The sequence below is a fragment of the Ambystoma mexicanum genome (genome assembly GCF_040938575.1).
Source record: "Ambystoma mexicanum isolate Mex_15411 chromosome 12 unlocalized genomic scaffold, UKY_AmexF1_1 Mex_chr12_unloc.1, whole genome shotgun sequence".
NCBI lineage: Eukaryota > Metazoa > Chordata > Amphibia > Caudata > Ambystomatidae > Ambystoma > Ambystoma mexicanum.
In genome coordinates this window covers 15131299-15149396 of record NW_027182322.1, presented here as the reverse complement: position 1 = coordinate 15149396, position 18098 = coordinate 15131299, and the positions used below count along the sequence as shown (strand labels likewise).

At 46.6% G+C, this 18098-nt stretch overlaps 8 non-coding genes across 8 annotated transcripts; all 8 read left to right on the top strand.

Annotated features, from left to right (window-relative positions):
* Positions 1-448: 448 nt before the first annotated feature.
* Positions 449-520, top strand: TRNAA-CGC (transfer RNA alanine (anticodon CGC)). Its single transcript has one exon. It is a non-coding gene; the product is annotated as a tRNA-Ala (tRNA).
* A 2394-nt stretch (positions 521-2914) lies between these two features.
* TRNAA-CGC (transfer RNA alanine (anticodon CGC)) lies at positions 2915-2986 on the top strand. The gene has a single exon. It is a non-coding gene; the product is annotated as a tRNA-Ala (tRNA).
* Positions 2987-5379: 2393 nt separating this feature from the next.
* TRNAA-CGC (transfer RNA alanine (anticodon CGC)) lies at positions 5380-5451 on the top strand. The gene has a single exon. It is a non-coding gene; the product is annotated as a tRNA-Ala (tRNA).
* A 2393-nt stretch (positions 5452-7844) lies between these two features.
* On the top strand, positions 7845-7916 carry TRNAA-CGC (transfer RNA alanine (anticodon CGC)). The gene has a single exon. It is a non-coding gene; the product is annotated as a tRNA-Ala (tRNA).
* Positions 7917-10306: 2390 nt separating this feature from the next.
* On the top strand, positions 10307-10378 carry TRNAA-CGC (transfer RNA alanine (anticodon CGC)). The gene has a single exon. It is a non-coding gene; the product is annotated as a tRNA-Ala (tRNA).
* A 2393-nt stretch (positions 10379-12771) lies between these two features.
* TRNAA-CGC (transfer RNA alanine (anticodon CGC)) lies at positions 12772-12843 on the top strand. The gene has a single exon. It is a non-coding gene; the product is annotated as a tRNA-Ala (tRNA).
* Positions 12844-15236: 2393 nt separating this feature from the next.
* TRNAA-CGC (transfer RNA alanine (anticodon CGC)) lies at positions 15237-15308 on the top strand. The gene has a single exon. It is a non-coding gene; the product is annotated as a tRNA-Ala (tRNA).
* Positions 15309-17701: 2393 nt separating this feature from the next.
* TRNAA-CGC (transfer RNA alanine (anticodon CGC)) lies at positions 17702-17773 on the top strand. The gene has a single exon. It is a non-coding gene; the product is annotated as a tRNA-Ala (tRNA).
* Positions 17774-18098: the final 325 nt, after the last annotated feature.

Below are 18098 nucleotides of genomic sequence, written 5' to 3'. Positions count from 1 at the left end.
TTCTTGCTCCAGTTTTCCCTGCTCTTTTGCTAGTGCTTCACTCGGCAGAATGTTTTGACCAGAAGAGTTCTCCCTGAAAATTATGTCTGCGGGACAGACACACTGCATACCGAGGGGATGTAGCTCAGTGGTAGAGCACTTGCTTTGCATGGATGAGGCCCTGGGTCCAATCCCTGGCATCTCCAATTGTTTCCCTTTTTTTGACTGTCATATGGTCTCTGTCCACGAGATGGCTCTTTGAGCACGGTAATCCTCTGGTGGAATACTTCCCCTGGAAGTCATCTCTTATGGAGAAGCATAATGCACACTGCTTCAGCTGACCATGTGCTTTTCCAGTCTTGCTCCCGTTTTCCCTGGTCTTTTGCTAGTGCTTCAGTTGGCAGCATATTTTGACCGGAAGAATTCTCCCAGGAAAAGATGTCTGCAGGACAGGCCCACTGCACACCGAGGGGATGTAGCTCAGTGGTAGAGCGCATGCTTCGCATGTATGAGGTCCCGGGTTCAATCCCCGGCATCTCCATTTGCATAAACATCAGTGTGATTTTGTCCCGGTTATTTTGTATTTCACACTGCAACTCGGGCCATGATTATAGGATCATCGACATTCATATCTATTTGTCTGAGAAAACGCTGGTGCCCGTATGGCAAACCTGCCTATAATATATCACTGAGGTTTACGTCCCTGCCAGTGTCAACATCCTGTATGCCTTCACAATCACTACAAATAGAAATGCACAGAGAGAAACATCACACCACAGTTTTAACGGTGCAGAATCGTGAAAGTATTGGCATTGCCTTGCGTTTCTTTTCAGTCGATTGTTTTGGTTCCGAATGTATAGCTCCACCATTGTACCTTTGTAGCATATGATGCCTAGCTTTAAAAATAATTTGTTTTCACTGGATGTGGCCACAGATGTGCCTCTGTTGTCAACCTAAGTCGATCAGGTTCTGTAACTTGTTAGTTTTGAGCTGGAATATCCTACCAGCTCTGCTGCTGGGGCCTATCTCTGGCTTCTAAAAGCAAAAGTCTTGAACATATTGATATTTTTCATTAGTTGGTCAGGGGAATTGCATGGGGGGGGCAGCCTTTCTGCATGTTTCTATGGACAACCAGACACAGGTGGCTCTAAAATGAAGTCTGCCATTTGGAAACTCCAATTCGACAGTTACCGTCAGTTCTGGGCGCTGTTAGTCCCAAGCAGCCAGCCAGCATCTGGTAGATTTCACAGTTCCTTGCTGGCAGTGGGGATGTAACTCAGTGGTAGAGCACATACTTGGGAAGTATGAGGCCACAGGTTCGATCCCAGGCATCTCCATGTGATATTTTTCCTCAATTGTGGGCTTTTTATCCTGTACATAGGAATTAGGATGATGTGTTCTTTTGCCATACTAAATCCTGTTCCTGAACGTCTTCTCTTTGGAGCCGATGATTGTGGACATGCACGGTGCACCATGCTTCAGTGTGATGTCTGCTTTTTTCATTGGAAGCCTGTTAGCCTGATCTCTTACCGGGATGACACAAGGCAGACTCGTTCAGACAGAGGGGCATTGGCTGAAAATAGTGTCTCCACCGGTCCCCCTGCTAGGCAGTGGTGTCATTCTGAGGTGCTGTGCACGCTCACCAACTATCACCCCCTCTGACCTTTCCCACCGCAGAACACCCTGAATGCATTCAGCGGGTTATGCTTCATTCTAGGGCTGCAATGGATCGCCTAGTGGCAAAACCAATGGAAGCACCATTGACCTTCCGCAGAATTCCACTGCTTGTCTGCCTAGAGAAGCGACATCTGCCGAGTGTGCTAGGGACACTCATGACGGCAGAGCTATAGAGTGGTGGGTCCACGTTGCTTTCCACTAGCCAGCAAATACAGAAGGACATCCGAAAGAGGTGTCAGTCTATCTAGCAACATATGTGGGCTTTCGGCTGGAGGAATTCCTGCGCGAAATGGTGCTATCTCATTTTTGGTGTTTGAAGACATACATATATATATATATATATATATATATTTATTTTTTCTCCATAACTACACTTCTCAAATCTGGGGCATCTATCCGAGATGGCTGTGTCACATTATGTGATGTCTCAGGCACCAACGTGATGAGATCGACCTGGCGCTTTAACTTTGTCATTGTAAGTAGTAAGATGTAATTTGGCAGTTGTCATGTTTTTTCATATGCACTACTGCAAACCCCTTTCCTTACTTAGCCCACTCCCTCCTGAAGCTTTTAGGTGTGATGAGGAAGCGTCCTCTCAGCGGGGATGTAGCTCAGTGGTAGAGCGCATGCTTTGCATGTATGAGGACCTGGGGCATTTCCACTTGTTTCTCTTTTTGACTGTCATATGATCTCTATCCACTAGATGGCCCTTTGAGCACAGTAATCCTCTGGTGGAAATCTTCCCCTGGAAGTCATCTCTTATGGAGAAGCAAAATGCACACTGCTTCAGTGTGACCATGAGGTTTTCCATTCTTGCTCCAGTTTTCCCTGCTCTTTTGCTAGTGCTTCACTCGGCAGAATGTTTTGACCAGAAGAGTTCTCCCTGAAAATTATGTCTGCGGGACAGACACACTGCATACCGAGGGGATGTAGCTCAGTGGTAGAGCACTTGCTTTGCATGGATGAGGCCCTGGGTCCAATCCCTGGCATCTCCAATTGTTTCCCTTTTTTTGAGTGTCATATGGTCTCTGTCCACGAGATGGCTCTTTGAGCACGGTAATCCTCTGGTGGAATACTTCCCCTGGAAGTCATCTCTTATGGAGAAGCATAATGCACACTGCTTCAGCCGACCATGTGCTTTTCCAGTCTTGCTCCCGTTTTCCCTGGTCTTTTGCTAGTGCTTCAGTTGGCAGCATATTTTGACCGGAAGAATTCTCCCAGGAAAAGATGTCTGCAGGACAGGCCCACTGCACACCGAGGGGATGTAGCTCAGTGGTAGAGCGCATGCTTCGCATGTATGAGGTCCCGGGTTCAATCCCCGGCATCTCCATTTGCATAAACATCAGTGTGATTTTGTCCCGGTTATTTTGTATTTCACACTGCAACTCGGGCCATGATTATAGGATCATCGACATTCATATCTATTTGTCTGAGAAAACGCTGGTGCCCGTATGGCAAACCTGCCTATAATATATCACTGAGGTTTACGTCCCTGCCAGTGTCAACATCCTGTATGCCTTCACAATCACTACAAATAGAAATGCACAGAGAGAAACATCACACCACAGTTTTAACGGTGCAGAATCGTGAAAGTATTGGCATTGCCTTGCGTTTCTTTTCAGTCGATTGTTTTGGTTCCGAATGTATAGCTCCACCATTGTACCTTTGTAGCATATGATGCCTAGCTTTAAAAATAATTTGTTTTCACTGGATGTGGCCACAGATGTGCCTCTGTTGTCAACCTAAGTCGATCAGGTTCTGTAACTTGTTAGTTTTGAGCTGGAATATCCTACCAGCTCTGCTGCTGGGGCCTATCTCTGGCTTCTAAAAGCAAAAGTCTTGAACATATTGATATTTTTCATTAGTTGGTCAGGGGAATTGCATGGGGGGGCAGCCTTTCTGCATGTTTCTATGGACAACCAGACACAGGTGGCTCTAAAATGAAGTCTGCCATTTGGAAACTCCAATTCGACAGTTACCGTCAGTTCTGGGCGCTGTTAGTCCCAAGCAGCCAGCCAGCATCTGGTAGATTTCACAGTTCCTTGCTGGCAGTGGGGATGTAACTCAGTGGTAGAGCACATACTTGGGAAGTATGAGGCCACAGGTTCGATCCCAGGCATCTCCATGTGATATTTTTCCTCAATTGTGGGCTTTTTATCCTGTACATAGGAATTAGGATGATGTGTTCTTTTGCCATACTAAATCCTGTTCCTGAACGTCTTCTCTTTGGAGCCGATGATTGTGGACATGCACGGTGCACCATGCTTCAGTGTGATGTCTGCTTTTTTCATTGGAAGCCTGTTAGCCTGATCTCTTACCGGGATGACACAAGGCAGACTCGTTCAGACAGAGGGGCATTGGCTGAAAATAGTGTCTCCACCGGTCCCCCTGCTAGGCAGTGGTGTCATTCTGAGGTGCTGTGCACGCTCACCAACTATCACCCCCTCTGACCTTTCCCACCGCAGAACACCCTGAATGCATTCAGCGGGTTATGCTTCATTCTAGGGCTGCAATGGATCGCCTAGTGGCAAAACCAATGGAAGCACCATTGACCTTCCGCAGAATTCCACTGCTTGTCTGCCTAGAGAAGCGACATCTGCCGAGTGTGCTAGGGACACTCATGACGGCAGAGCTATAGAGTGGTGGGTCCACGTTGCTTTCCACTAGCCAGCAAATACAGAAGGACATCCGAAAGAGGTGTCAGTCTATCTAGCAACATATGTGGGCTTTCGGCTGGAGGAATTCCTGCGCGAAATGGTGCTATCTCATTTTTGGTGTTTGAAGACATACATATATATATATATATATATATGTATTTATTTTTTCTCCATAACTACACTTCTCAAATCTGGGGCATCTATCCGAGATGGCTGTGTCACATTATGTGATGTCTCAGGCACCAACGTGATGAGATCGACCTGGCGCTTTAACTTTGTCATTGTAAGTAGTAAGATGTAATTTGGCAGTTGTCATGTTTTTTCATATGCACTACTGCAAACCCCTTTCCTTACTTAGCCCACTCCCTCCTGAAGCTTTTAGGTGTGATGAGGAAGCGTCCTCTCAGCGGGGATGTAGCTCAGTGGTAGAGCGCATGCTTTGCATGTATGAGGACCTGGGGCATTTCCACTTGTTTCTCTTTTTGACTGTCATATGATCTCTATCCACTAGATGGCCCTTTGAGCACAGTAATCCTCTGGTGGAAATCTTCCCCTGGAAGTCATCTCTTATGGAGAAGCAAAATGCACACTGCTTCAGTGTGACCATGAGGTTTTCCATTCTTGCTCCAGTTTTCCCTGCTCTTTTGCTAGTGCTTCACTCGGCAGAATGTTTTGACCAGAAGAGTTCTCCCTGAAAATTATGTCTGCGGGACAGACACACTGCATACCGAGGGGATGTAGCTCAGTGGTAGAGCACTTGCTTTGCATGGATGAGGCCCTGGGTCCAATCCCTGGCATCTCCAATTGTTTCCCTTTTTTTGAGTGTCATATGGTCTCTGTCCACGAGATGGCTCTTTGAGCACGGTAATCCTCTGGTGGAATACTTCCCCTGGAAGTCATCTCTTATGGAGAAGCATAATGCACACTGCTTCAGCCGACCATGTGCTTTTCCAGTCTTGCTCCCGTTTTCCCTGGTCTTTTGCTAGTGCTTCAGTTGGCAGCATATTTTGACCGGAAGAATTCTCCCAGGAAAAGATGTCTGCAGGACAGGCCCACTGCACACCGAGGGGATGTAGCTCAGTGGTAGAGCGCATGCTTCGCATGTATGAGGTCCCGGGTTCAATCCCCGGCATCTCCATTTGCATAAACATCAGTGTGATTTTGTCCCGGTTATTTTGTATTTCACACTGCAACTCGGGCCATGATTATAGGATCATCGACATTCATATCTATTTGTCTGAGAAAACGCTGGTGCCCGTATGGCAAACCTGCCTATAATATATCACTGAGGTTTACGTCCCTGCCAGTGTCAACATCCTGTATGCCTTCACAATCACTACAAATAGAAATGCACAGAGAGAAACATCACACCACAGTTTTAACGGTGCAGAATCGTGAAAGTATTGGCATTGCCTTGCGTTTCTTTTCAGTCGATTGTTTTGGTTCCGAATGTATAGCTCCACCATTGTACCTTTGTAGCATATGATGCCTAGCTTTAAAAATAATTTGTTTTCACTGGATGTGGCCACAGATGTGCCTCTGTTGTCAACCTAAGTCGATCAGGTTCTGTAACTTGTTAGTTTTGAGCTGGAATATCCTACCAGCTCTGCTGCTGGGGCCTATCTCTGGCTTCTAAAAGCAAAAGTCTTGAACATATTGATATTTTTCATTAGTTGGTCAGGGGAATTGCATGGGGGGGCAGCCTTTCTGCATGTTTCTATGGACAACCAGACACAGGTGGCTCTAAAATGAAGTCTGCCATTTGGAAACTCCAATTCGACAGTTACCGTCAGTTCTGGGCGCTGTTAGTCCCAAGCAGCCAGCCAGCATCTGGTAGATTTCACAGTTCCTTGCTGGCAGTGGGGATGTAACTCAGTGGTAGAGCACATACTTGGGAAGTATGAGGCCACAGGTTCGATCCCAGGCATCTCCATGTGATATTTTTCCTCAATTGTGGGCTTTTTATCCTGTACATAGGAATTAGGATGATGTGTTCTTTTGCCATACTAAATCCTGTTCCTGAACGTCTTCTCTTTGGAGCCGATGATTGTGGACATGCACGGTGCACCATGCTTCAGTGTGATGTCTGCTTTTTTCATTGGAAGCCTGTTAGCCTGATCTCTTACCGGGATGACACAAGGCAGACTCGTTCAGACAGAGGGGCATTGGCTGAAAATAGTGTCTCCACCGGTCCCCCTGCTAGGCAGTGGTGTCATTCTGAGGTGCTGTGCACGCTCACCAACTATCACCCCCTCTGACCTTTCCCACCGCAGAACACCCTGAATGCATTCAGCGGGTTATGCTTCATTCTAGGGCTGCAATGGATCGCCTAGTGGCAAAACCAATGGAAGCACCATTGACCTTCCGCAGAATTCCACTGCTTGTCTGCCTAGAGAAGCGACATCTGCCGAGTGTGCTAGGGACACTCATGACGGCAGAGCTATAGAGTGGTGGGTCCACGTTGCTTTCCACTAGCCAGCAAATACAGAAGGACATCCGAAAGAGGTGTCAGTCTATCTAGCAACATATGTGGGCTTTCGGCTGGAGGAATTCCTGCGCGAAATGGTGCTATCTCATTTTTGGTGTTTGAAGACATACATATATATATATATATATATATATATTTATTTTTTCTCCATAACTACACTTCTCAAATCTGGGGCATCTATCCGAGATGGCTGTGTCACATTATGTGATGTCTCAGGCACCAACGTGATGAGATCGACCTGGCGCTTTAACTTTGTCATTGTAAGTAGTAAGATGTAATTTGGCAGTTGTCATGTTTTTTCATATGCACTACTGCAAACCCCTTTCCTTACTTAGCCCACTCCCTCCTGAAGCTTTTAGGTGTGATGAGGAAGCGTCCTCTCAGCGGGGATGTAGCTCAGTGGTAGAGCGCATGCTTTGCATGTATGAGGACCTGGGGCATTTCCACTTGTTTCTCTTTTTGACTGTCATATGATCTCTATCCACTAGATGGCCCTTTGAGCACAGTAATCCTCTGGTGGAAATCTTCCCCTGGAAGTCATCTCTTATGGAGAAGCAAAATGCACACTGCTTCAGTGTGACCATGAGGTTTTCCATTCTTGCTCCAGTTTTCCCTGCTCTTTTGCTAGTGCTTCACTCGGCAGAATGTTTTGACCAGAAGAGTTCTCCCTGAAAATTATGTCTGCGGGACAGACACACTGCATACCGAGGGGATGTAGCTCAGTGGTAGAGCACTTGCTTTGCATGGATGAGGCCCTGGGTCCAATCCCTGGCATCTCCAATTGTTTCCCTTTTTTTGACTGTCATATGGTCTCTGTCCACGAGATGGCTCTTTGAGCACGGTAATCCTCTGGTGGAATACTTCCCCTGGAAGTCATCTCTTATGGAGAAGCATAATGCACACTGCTTCAGCTGACCATGTGCTTTTCCAGTCTTGCTCCCGTTTTCCCTGGTCTTTTGCTAGTGCTTCAGTTGGCAGCATATTTTGACCGGAAGAATTCTCCCAGGAAAAGATGTCTGCAGGACAGGCCCACTGCACACCGAGGGGATGTAGCTCAGTGGTAGAGCGCATGCTTCGCATGTATGAGGTCCCGGGTTCAATCCCCGGCATCTCCATTTGCATAAACATCAGTGTGATTTTGTCCCGGTTATTTTGTATTTCACACTGCAACTCGGGCCATGATTATAGGATCATCGACATTCATATCTATTTGTCTGAGAAAACGCTGGTGCCCGTATGGCAAACCTGGCTATAATATATCACTGAGGTTTACGTCCCTGCCAGTGTCAACATCCTGTATGCCTTCACAATCACTACAAATAGAAATGCACAGAGAGAAACATCACACCACAGTTTTAACGGTGCAGAATCGTGAAAGTATTGGCATTGCCTTGCGTTTCTTTTCAGTCGATTGTTTTGGTTCCGAATGTATAGCTCCACCATTGTACCTTTGTAGCATATGATGCCTAGCTTTAAAAATAATTTGTTTTCACTGGATGTGGCCACAGATGTGCCTCTGTTGTCAACCTAAGTCGATCAGGTTCTGTAACTTGTTAGTTTTGAGCTGGAATATCCTACCAGCTCTGCTGCTGGGGCCTATCTCTGGCTTCTAAAAGCAAAAGTCTTGAACATATTGATATTTTTCATTAGTTGGTCAGGGGAATTGCATGGGGGGGCAGCCTTTCTGCATGTTTCTATGGACAACCAGACACAGGTGGCTCTAAAATGAAGTCTGCCATTTGGAAACTCCAATTCGACAGTTACCGTCAGTTCTGGGCGCTGTTAGTCCCAAGCAGCCAGCCAGCATCTGGTAGATTTCACAGTTCCTTGCTGGCAGTGGGGATGTAACTCAGTGGTAGAGCACATACTTGGGAAGTATGAGGCCACAGGTTCGATCCCAGGCATCTCCATGTGATATTTTTCCTCAATTGTGGGCTTTTTATCCTGTACATAGGAATTAGGATGATGTGTTCTTTTGCCATACTAAATCCTGTTCCTGAACGTCTTCTCTTTGGAGCCGATGATTGTGGACATGCACGGTGCACCATGCTTCAGTGTGATGTCTGCTTTTTTCATTGGAAGCCTGTTAGCCTGATCTCTTACCGGGATGACACAAGGCAGACTCGTTCAGACAGAGGGGCATTGGCTGAAAATAGTGTCTCCACCGGTCCCCCTGCTAGGCAGTGGTGTCATTCTGAGGTGCTGTGCACGCTCACCAACTATCACCCCCTCTGACCTTTCCCACCGCAGAACACCCTGAATGCATTCAGCGGGTTATGCTTCATTCTAGGGCTGCAATGGATCGCCTAGTGGCAAAACCAATGGAAGCACCATTGACCTTCCGCAGAATTCCACTGCTTGTCTGCCTAGAGAAGCGACATCTGCCGAGTGTGCTAGGGACACTCATGACGGCAGAGCTATAGAGTGGTGGGTCCACGTTGCTTTCCACTAGCCAGCAAATACAGAAGGACATCCGAAAGAGGTGTCAGTCTATCTAGCAACATATGTGGGCTTTCGGCTGGAGGAATTCCTGCGCGAAATGGTGCTATCTCATTTTTGGTGTTTGAAGACATACATATATATATATATATATGTATTTATTTTTTTCTCCATAACTACACTTCTCAAATCTGGGGCATCTATCCGAGATGGCTGTGTCACATTATGTGATGTCTCAGGCACCAACGTGATGAGATCGACCTGGCGCTTTAACTTTGTCATTGTAAGTAGTAAGATGTAATTTGGCAGTTGTCATGTTTTTTCATATGCACTACTGCAAACCCCTTTCCTTACTTAGCCCACTCCCTCCTGAAGCTTTTAGGTGTGATGAGGAAGCGTCCTCTCAGCGGGGATGTAGCTCAGTGGTAGAGCGCATGCTTTGCATGTATGAGGACCTGGGGCATTTCCACTTGTTTCTCTTTTTGACTGTCATATGATCTCTATCCACTAGATGGCCCTTTGAGCACAGTAATCCTCTGGTGGAAATCTTCCCCTGGAAGTCATCTCTTATGGAGAAGCAAAATGCACACTGCTTCAGTGTGACCATGAGGTTTTCCATTCTTGCTCCAGTTTTCCCTGCTCTTTTGCTAGTGCTTCACTCGGCAGAATGTTTTGACCAGAAGAGTTCTCCCTGAAAATTATGTCTGCGGGACAGACACACTGCATACCGAGGGGATGTAGCTCAGTGGTAGAGCACTTGCTTTGCATGGATGAGGCCCTGGGTCCAATCCCTGGCATCTCCAATTGTTTCCCTTTTTTTGACTGTCATATGGTCTCTGTCCACGAGATGGCTCTTTGAGCACGGTAATCCTCTGGTGGAATACTTCCCCTGGAAGTCATCTCTTATGGAGAAGCATAATGCACACTGCTTCAGCTGACCATGTGCTTTTCCAGTCTTGCTCCCGTTTTCCCTGGTCTTTTGCTAGTGCTTCAGTTGGCAGCATATTTTGACCGGAAGAATTCTCCCAGGAAAAGATGTCTGCAGGACAGGCCCACTGCACACCGAGGGGATGTAGCTCAGTGGTAGAGCGCATGCTTCGCATGTATGAGGTCCCGGGTTCAATCCCCGGCATCTCCATTTGCATAAACATCAGTGTGATTTTGTCCCGGTTATTTTGTATTTCACACTGCAACTCGGGCCATGATTATAGGATCATCGACATTCATATCTATTTGTCTGAGAAAACGCTGGTGCCCGTATGGCAAACCTGCCTATAATATATCACTGAGGTTTACGTCCCTGCCAGTGTCAACATCCTGTATGCCTTCACAATCACTACAAATAGAAATGCACAGAGAGAAACATCACACCACAGTTTTAACGGTGCAGAATCGTGAAAGTATTGGCATTGCCTTGCGTTTCTTTTCAGTCGATTGTTTTGGTTCCGAATGTATAGCTCCACCATTGTACCTTTGTAGCATATGATGCCTAGCTTTAAAAATAATTTGTTTTCACTGGATGTGGCCACAGATGTGCCTCTGTTGTCAACCTAAGTCGATCAGGTTCTGTAACTTGTTAGTTTTGAGCTGGAATATCCTACCAGCTCTGCTGCTGGGGCCTATCTCTGGCTTCTAAAAGCAAAAGTCTTGAACATATTGATATTTTTCATTAGTTGGTCAGGGGAATTGCATGGGGGGGCAGCCTTTCTGCATGTTTCTATGGACAACCAGACACAGGTGGCTCTAAAATGAAGTCTGCCATTTGGAAACTCCAATTCGACAGTTACCGTCAGTTCTGGGCGCTGTTAGTCCCAAGCAGCCAGCCAGCATCTGGTAGATTTCACAGTTCCTTGCTGGCAGTGGGGATGTAACTCAGTGGTAGAGCACATACTTGGGAAGTATGAGGCCACAGGTTCGATCCCAGGCATCTCCATGTGATATTTTTCCTCAATTGTGGGCTTTTTATCCTGTACATAGGAATTAGGATGATGTGTTCTTTTGCCATACTAAATCCTGTTCCTGAACGTCTTCTCTTTGGAGCCGATGATTGTGGACATGCACGGTGCACCATGCTTCAGTGTGATGTCTGCTTTTTTCATTGGAAGCCTGTTAGCCTGATCTCTTACCGGGATGACACAAGGCAGACTCGTTCAGACAGAGGGGCATTGGCTGAAAATAGTGTCTCCACCGGTCCCCCTGCTAGGCAGTGGTGTCATTCTGAGGTGCTGTGCACGCTCACCAACTATCACCCCCTCTGACCTTTCCCACCGCAGAACACCCTGAATGCATTCAGCGGGTTATGCTTCATTCTAGGGCTGCAATGGATCGCCTAGTGGCAAAACCAATGGAAGCACCATTGACCTTCCGCAGAATTCCACTGCTTGTCTGCCTAGAGAAGCGACATCTGCCGAGTGTGCTAGGGACACTCATGACGGCAGAGCTATAGAGTGGTGGGTCCACGTTGCTTTCCACTAGCCAGCAAATACAGAAGGACATCCGAAAGAGGTGTCAGTCTATCTAGCAACATATGTGGGCTTTCGGCTGGAGGAATTCCTGCGCGAAATGGTGCTATCTCATTTTTGGTGTTTGAAGACATACATATATATATATATATATATATGTATTTATTTTTTCTCCATAACTACACTTCTCAAATCTGGGGCATCTATCCGAGATGGCTGTGTCACATTATGTGATGTCTCAGGCACCAACGTGATGAGATCGACCTGGCGCTTTAACTTTGTCATTGTAAGTAGTAAGATGTAATTTGGCAGTTGTCATGTTTTTTCATATGCACTACTGCAAACCCCTTTCCTTACTTAGCCCACTCCCTCCTGAAGCTTTTAGGTGTGATGAGGAAGCGTCCTCTCAGCGGGGATGTAGCTCAGTGGTAGAGCGCATGCTTTGCATGTATGAGGACCTGGGGCATTTCCACTTGTTTCTCTTTTTGACTGTCATATGATCTCTATCCACTAGATGGCCCTTTGAGCACAGTAATCCTCTGGTGGAAATCTTCCCCTGGAAGTCATCTCTTATGGAGAAGCAAAATGCACACTGCTTCAGTGTGACCATGAGGTTTTCCATTCTTGCTCCAGTTTTCCCTGCTCTTTTGCTAGTGCTTCACTCGGCAGAATGTTTTGACCAGAAGAGTTCTCCCTGAAAATTATGTCTGCGGGACAGACACACTGCATACCGAGGGGATGTAGCTCAGTGGTAGAGCACTTGCTTTGCATGGATGAGGCCCTGGGTCCAATCCCTGGCATCTCCAATTGTTTCCCTTTTTTTGACTGTCATATGGTCTCTGTCCACGAGATGGCTCTTTGAGCACGGTAATCCTCTGGTGGAATACTTCCCCTGGAAGTCATCTCTTATGGAGAAGCATAATGCACACTGCTTCAGCCGACCATGTGCTTTTCCAGTCTTGCTCCCGTTTTCCCTGGTCTTTTGCTAGTGCTTCAGTTGGCAGCATATTTTGACCGGAAGAATTCTCCCAGGAAAAGATGTCTGCAGGACAGGCCCACTGCACACCGAGGGGATGTAGCTCAGTGGTAGAGCGCATGCTTCGCATGTATGAGGTCCCGGGTTCAATCCCCGGCATCTCCATTTGCATAAACATCAGTGTGATTTTGTCCCGGTTATTTTGTATTTCACACTGCAACTCGGGCCATGATTATAGGATCATCGACATTCATATCTATTTGTCTGAGAAAACGCTGGTGCCCGTATGGCAAACCTGCCTATAATATATCACTGAGGTTTACGTCCCTGCCAGTGTCAACATCCTGTATGCCTTCACAATCACTACAAATAGAAATGCACAGAGAGAAACATCACACCACAGTTTTAACGGTGCAGAATCGTGAAAGTATTGGCATTGCCTTGCGTTTCTTTTCAGTCGATTGTTTTGGTTCCGAATGTATAGCTCCACCATTGTACCTTTGTAGCATATGATGCCTAGCTTTAAAAATAATTTGTTTTCACTGGATGTGGCCACAGATGTGCCTCTGTTGTCAACCTAAGTCGATCAGGTTCTGTAACTTGTTAGTTTTGAGCTGGAATATCCTACCAGCTCTGCTGCTGGGGCCTATCTCTGGCTTCTAAAAGCAAAAGTCTTGAACATATTGATATTTTTCATTAGTTGGTCAGGGGAATTGCATGGGGGGGCAGCCTTTCTGCATGTTTCTATGGACAACCAGACACAGGTGGCTCTAAAATGAAGTCTGCCATTTGGAAACTCCAATTCGACAGTTACCGTCAGTTCTGGGCGCTGTTAGTCCCAAGCAGCCAGCCAGCATCTGGTAGATTTCACAGTTCCTTGCTGGCAGTGGGGATGTAACTCAGTGGTAGAGCACATACTTGGGAAGTATGAGGCCACAGGTTCGATCCCAGGCATCTCCATGTGATATTTTTCCTCAATTGTGGGCTTTTTATCCTGTACATAGGAATTAGGATGATGTGTTCTTTTGCCATACTAAATCCTGTTCCTGAACGTCTTCTCTTTGGAGCCGATGATTGTGGACATGCACGGTGCACCATGCTTCAGTGTGATGTCTGCTTTTTTCATTGGAAGCCTGTTAGCCTGATCTCTTACCGGGATGACACAAGGCAGACTCGTTCAGACAGAGGGGCATTGGCTGAAAATAGTGTCTCCACCGGTCCCCCTGCTAGGCAGTGGTGTCATTCTGAGGTGCTGTGCACGCTCACCAACTATCACCCCCTCTGACCTTTCCCACCGCAGAACACCCTGAATGCATTCAGCGGGTTATGCTTCATTCTAGGGCTGCAATGGATCGCCTAGTGGCAAAACCAATGGAAGCACCATTGACCTTCCGCAGAATTCCACTGCTTGTCTGCCTAGAGAAGCGACATCTGCCGAGTGTGCTAGGGACACTCATGACGGCAGAGCTATAGAGTGGTGGGTCCACGTTGCTTTCCACTAGCCAGCAAATACAGAAGGACATCCGAAAGAGGTGTCAGTCTATCTAGCAACATATGTGGGCTTTCGGCTGGAGGAATTCCTGCGCGAAATGGTGCTATCTCATTTTTGGTGTTTGAAGACATACATATATATATATATATATATATATATTTATTTTTTCTCCATAACTACACTTCTCAAATCTGGGGCATCTATCCGAGATGGCTGTGTCACATTATGTGATGTCTCAGGCACCAACGTGATGAGATCGACCTGGCGCTTTAACTTTGTCATTGTAAGTAGTAAGATGTAATTTGGCAGTTGTCATGTTTTTTCATATGCACTACTGCAAACCCCTTTCCTTACTTAGCCCACTCCCTCCTGAAGCTTTTAGGTGTGATGAGGAAGCGTCCTCTCAGCGGGGATGTAGCTCAGTGGTAGAGCGCATGCTTTGCATGTATGAGGACCTGGGGCATTTCCACTTGTTTCTCTTTTTGACTGTCATATGATCTCTATCCACTAGATGGCCCTTTGAGCACAGTAATCCTCTGGTGGAAATCTTCCCCTGGAAGTCATCTCTTATGGAGAAGCAAAATGCACACTGCTTCAGTGTGACCATGAGGTTTTCCATTCTTGCTCCAGTTTTCCCTGCTCTTTTGCTAGTGCTTCACTCGGCAGAATGTTTTGACCAGAAGAGTTCTCCCTGAAAATTATGTCTGCGGGACAGACACACTGCATACCGAGGGGATGTAGCTCAGTGGTAGAGCACTTGCTTTGCATGGATGAGGCCCTGGGTCCAATCCCTGGCATCTCCAATTGTTTCCCTTTTTTTGAGTGTCATATGGTCTCTGTCCACGAGATGGCTCTTTGAGCACGGTAATCCTCTGGTGGAATACTTCCCCTGGAAGTCATCTCTTATGGAGAAGCATAATGCACACTGCTTCAGCCGACCATGTGCTTTTCCAGTCTTGCTCCCGTTTTCCCTGGTCTTTTGCTAGTGCTTCAGTTGGCAGCATATTTTGACCGGAAGAATTCTCCCAGGAAAAGATGTCTGCAGGACAGGCCCACTGCACACCGAGGGGATGTAGCTCAGTGGTAGAGCGCATGCTTCGCATGTATGAGGTCCCGGGTTCAATCCCCGGCATCTCCATTTGCATAAACATCAGGGTGATTTTGTCCCGGTTATTTTGTATTTCACACTGCAACTCGGGCCATGATTATAGGATCATCGACATTCATATCTATTTGTCTGAGAAAACGCTGGTGCCCGTATGGCAAACCTGCCTATAATATATCACTGAGGTTTACGTCCCTGCCAGTGTCAACATCCTGTATGCCTTCACAATCACTACAAATAGAAATGCACAGAGAGAAACATCACACCACAGTTTTAACGGTGCAGAATCGTGAAAGTATTGGCATTGCCTTGCGTTTCTTTTCAGTCGATTGTTTTGGTTCCGAATGTATAGCTCCACCATTGTACCTTTGTAGCATATGATGCCTAGCTTTAAAAATAATTTGTTTTCACTGGATGTGGCCACAGATGTGCCTCTGTTGTCAACCTAAGTCGATCAGGTTCTGTAACTTGTTAGTTTTGAGCTGGAATATCCTACCAGCTCTGCTGCTGGGGCCTATCTCTGGCTTCTAAAAGCAAAAGTCTTGAACATATTGATATTTTTCATTAGTTGGTCAGGGGAATTGCATGGGGGGGCAGCCTTTCTGCATGTTTCTATGGACAACCAGACACAGGTGGCTCTAAAATGAAGTCTGCCATTTGGAAACTCCAATTCGACAGTTACCGTCAGTTCTGGGCGCTGTTAGTCCCAAGCAGCCAGCCAGCATCTGGTAGATTTCACAGTTCCTTGCTGGCAGTGGGGATGTAACTCAGTGGTAGAGCACATACTTGGGAAGTATGAGGCCACAGGTTCGATCCCAGGCATCTCCATGTGATATTTTTCCTCAATTGTGGGCTTTTTATCCTGTACATAGGAATTAGGATGATGTGTTCTTTTGCCATACTAAATCCTGTTCCTGAACGTCTTCTCTTTGGAGCCGATGATTGTGGACATGCACGGTGCACCATGCTTCAGTGTGATGTCTGCTTTTTTCATTGGAAGCCTGTTAGCCTGATCTCTTACCGGGATGACACAAGGCAGACTCGTTCAGACAGAGGGGCATTGGCTGAAAATAGTGTCTCCACCGGTCCCCCTGCTAGGCAGTGGTGTCATTCTGAGGTGCTGTGCACGCTCACCAACTATCACCCCCTCTGACCTTTCCCACCGCAGAACACCCTGAATGCATTCAGCGGGTTATGCTTCATTCTAGGGCTGCAATGGATCGCCTAGTGGCAAAACCAATGGAAGCACCATTGACCTTCCGCAGAATTCCACTGCTTGTCTGCCTAGAGAAGCGACATCTGCCGAGTGTGCTAGGGACACTCATGACGGCAGAGCTATAGAGTGGTGGGTCCACGTTGCTTTCCACTAGCCAGCAAATACAGAAGGACATCCGAAAGAGGTGTCAGTCTATCTAGCAACATATGTGGGCTTTCGGCTGGAGGAATTCCTGCGCGAAATGGTGCTATCTCATTTTTGGTGTTTGAAGACATACATATATATATATATATATATATATATTTATTTTTTCTCCATAACTACACTTCTCAAATCTGGGGCATCTATCCGAGATGGCTGTGTCACATTATGTGATGTCTCAGGCACCAACGTGATGAGATCGACCTGGCGCTTTAACTTTGTCATTGTAAGTAGTAAGATGTAATTTGGCAGTTGTCATGTTTTTTCATATGCACTACTGCAAACCCCTTTCCTTACTTAGCCCACTCCCTCCTGAAGCTTTTAGGTGTGATGAGGAAGCGTCCTCTCAGCGGGGATGTAGCTCAGTGGTAGAGCGCATGCTTTGCATGTATGAGGACCTGGGGCATTTCCACTTGTTTCTCTTTTTGACTGTCATATGATCTCTATCCACTAGATGGCCCTTTGAGCACAGTAATCCTCTGGTGGAAATCTTCCCCTGGAAGTCATCTCTTATGGAGAAGCAAAATGCACACTGCTTCAGTGTGACCATGAGGTTTTCCATTCTTGCTCCAGTTTTCCCTGCTCTTTTGCTAGTGCTTCACTCGGCAGAATGTTTTGACCAGAAGAGTTCTCCCTGAAAATTATGTCTGCGGGACAGACACACTGCATACCGAGGGGATGTAGCTCAGTGGTAGAGCACTTGCTTTGCATGGATGAGGCCCTGGGTCCAATCCCTGGCATCTCCAATTGTTTCCCTTTTTTTGAGTGTCATATGGTCTCTGTCCACGAGATGGCTCTTTGAGCACGGTAATCCTCTGGTGGAATACTTCCCCTGGAAGTCATCTCTTATGGAGAAGCATAATGCACACTGCTTCAGCCGACCATGTGCTTTTCCAGTCTTGCTCCCGTTTTCCCTGGTCTTTTGCTAGTGCTTCAGTTGGCAGCATATTTTGACCGGAAGAATTCTCCCAGGAAAAGATGTCTGCAGGACAGGCCCACTGCACACCGAGGGGATGTAGCTCAGTGGTAGAGCGCATGCTTCGCATGTATGAGGTCCCGGGTTCAATCCCCGGCATCTCCATTTGCATAAACATCAGTGTGATTTTGTCCCGGTTATTTTGTATTTCACACTGCAACTCGGGCCATGATTATAGGATCATCGACATTCATATCTATTTGTCTGAGAAAACGCTGGTGCCCGTATGGCAAACCTGCCTATAATATATCACTGAGGTTTACGTCCCTGCCAGTGTCAACATCCTGTATGCCTTCACAATCACTACAAATAGAAATGCACAGAGAGAAACATCACACCACAGTTTTAACGGTGCAGAATCGTGAAAGTATTGGCATTGCCTTGCGTTTCTTTTCAGTCGATTGTTTTGGTTCCGAATGTATAGCTCCAC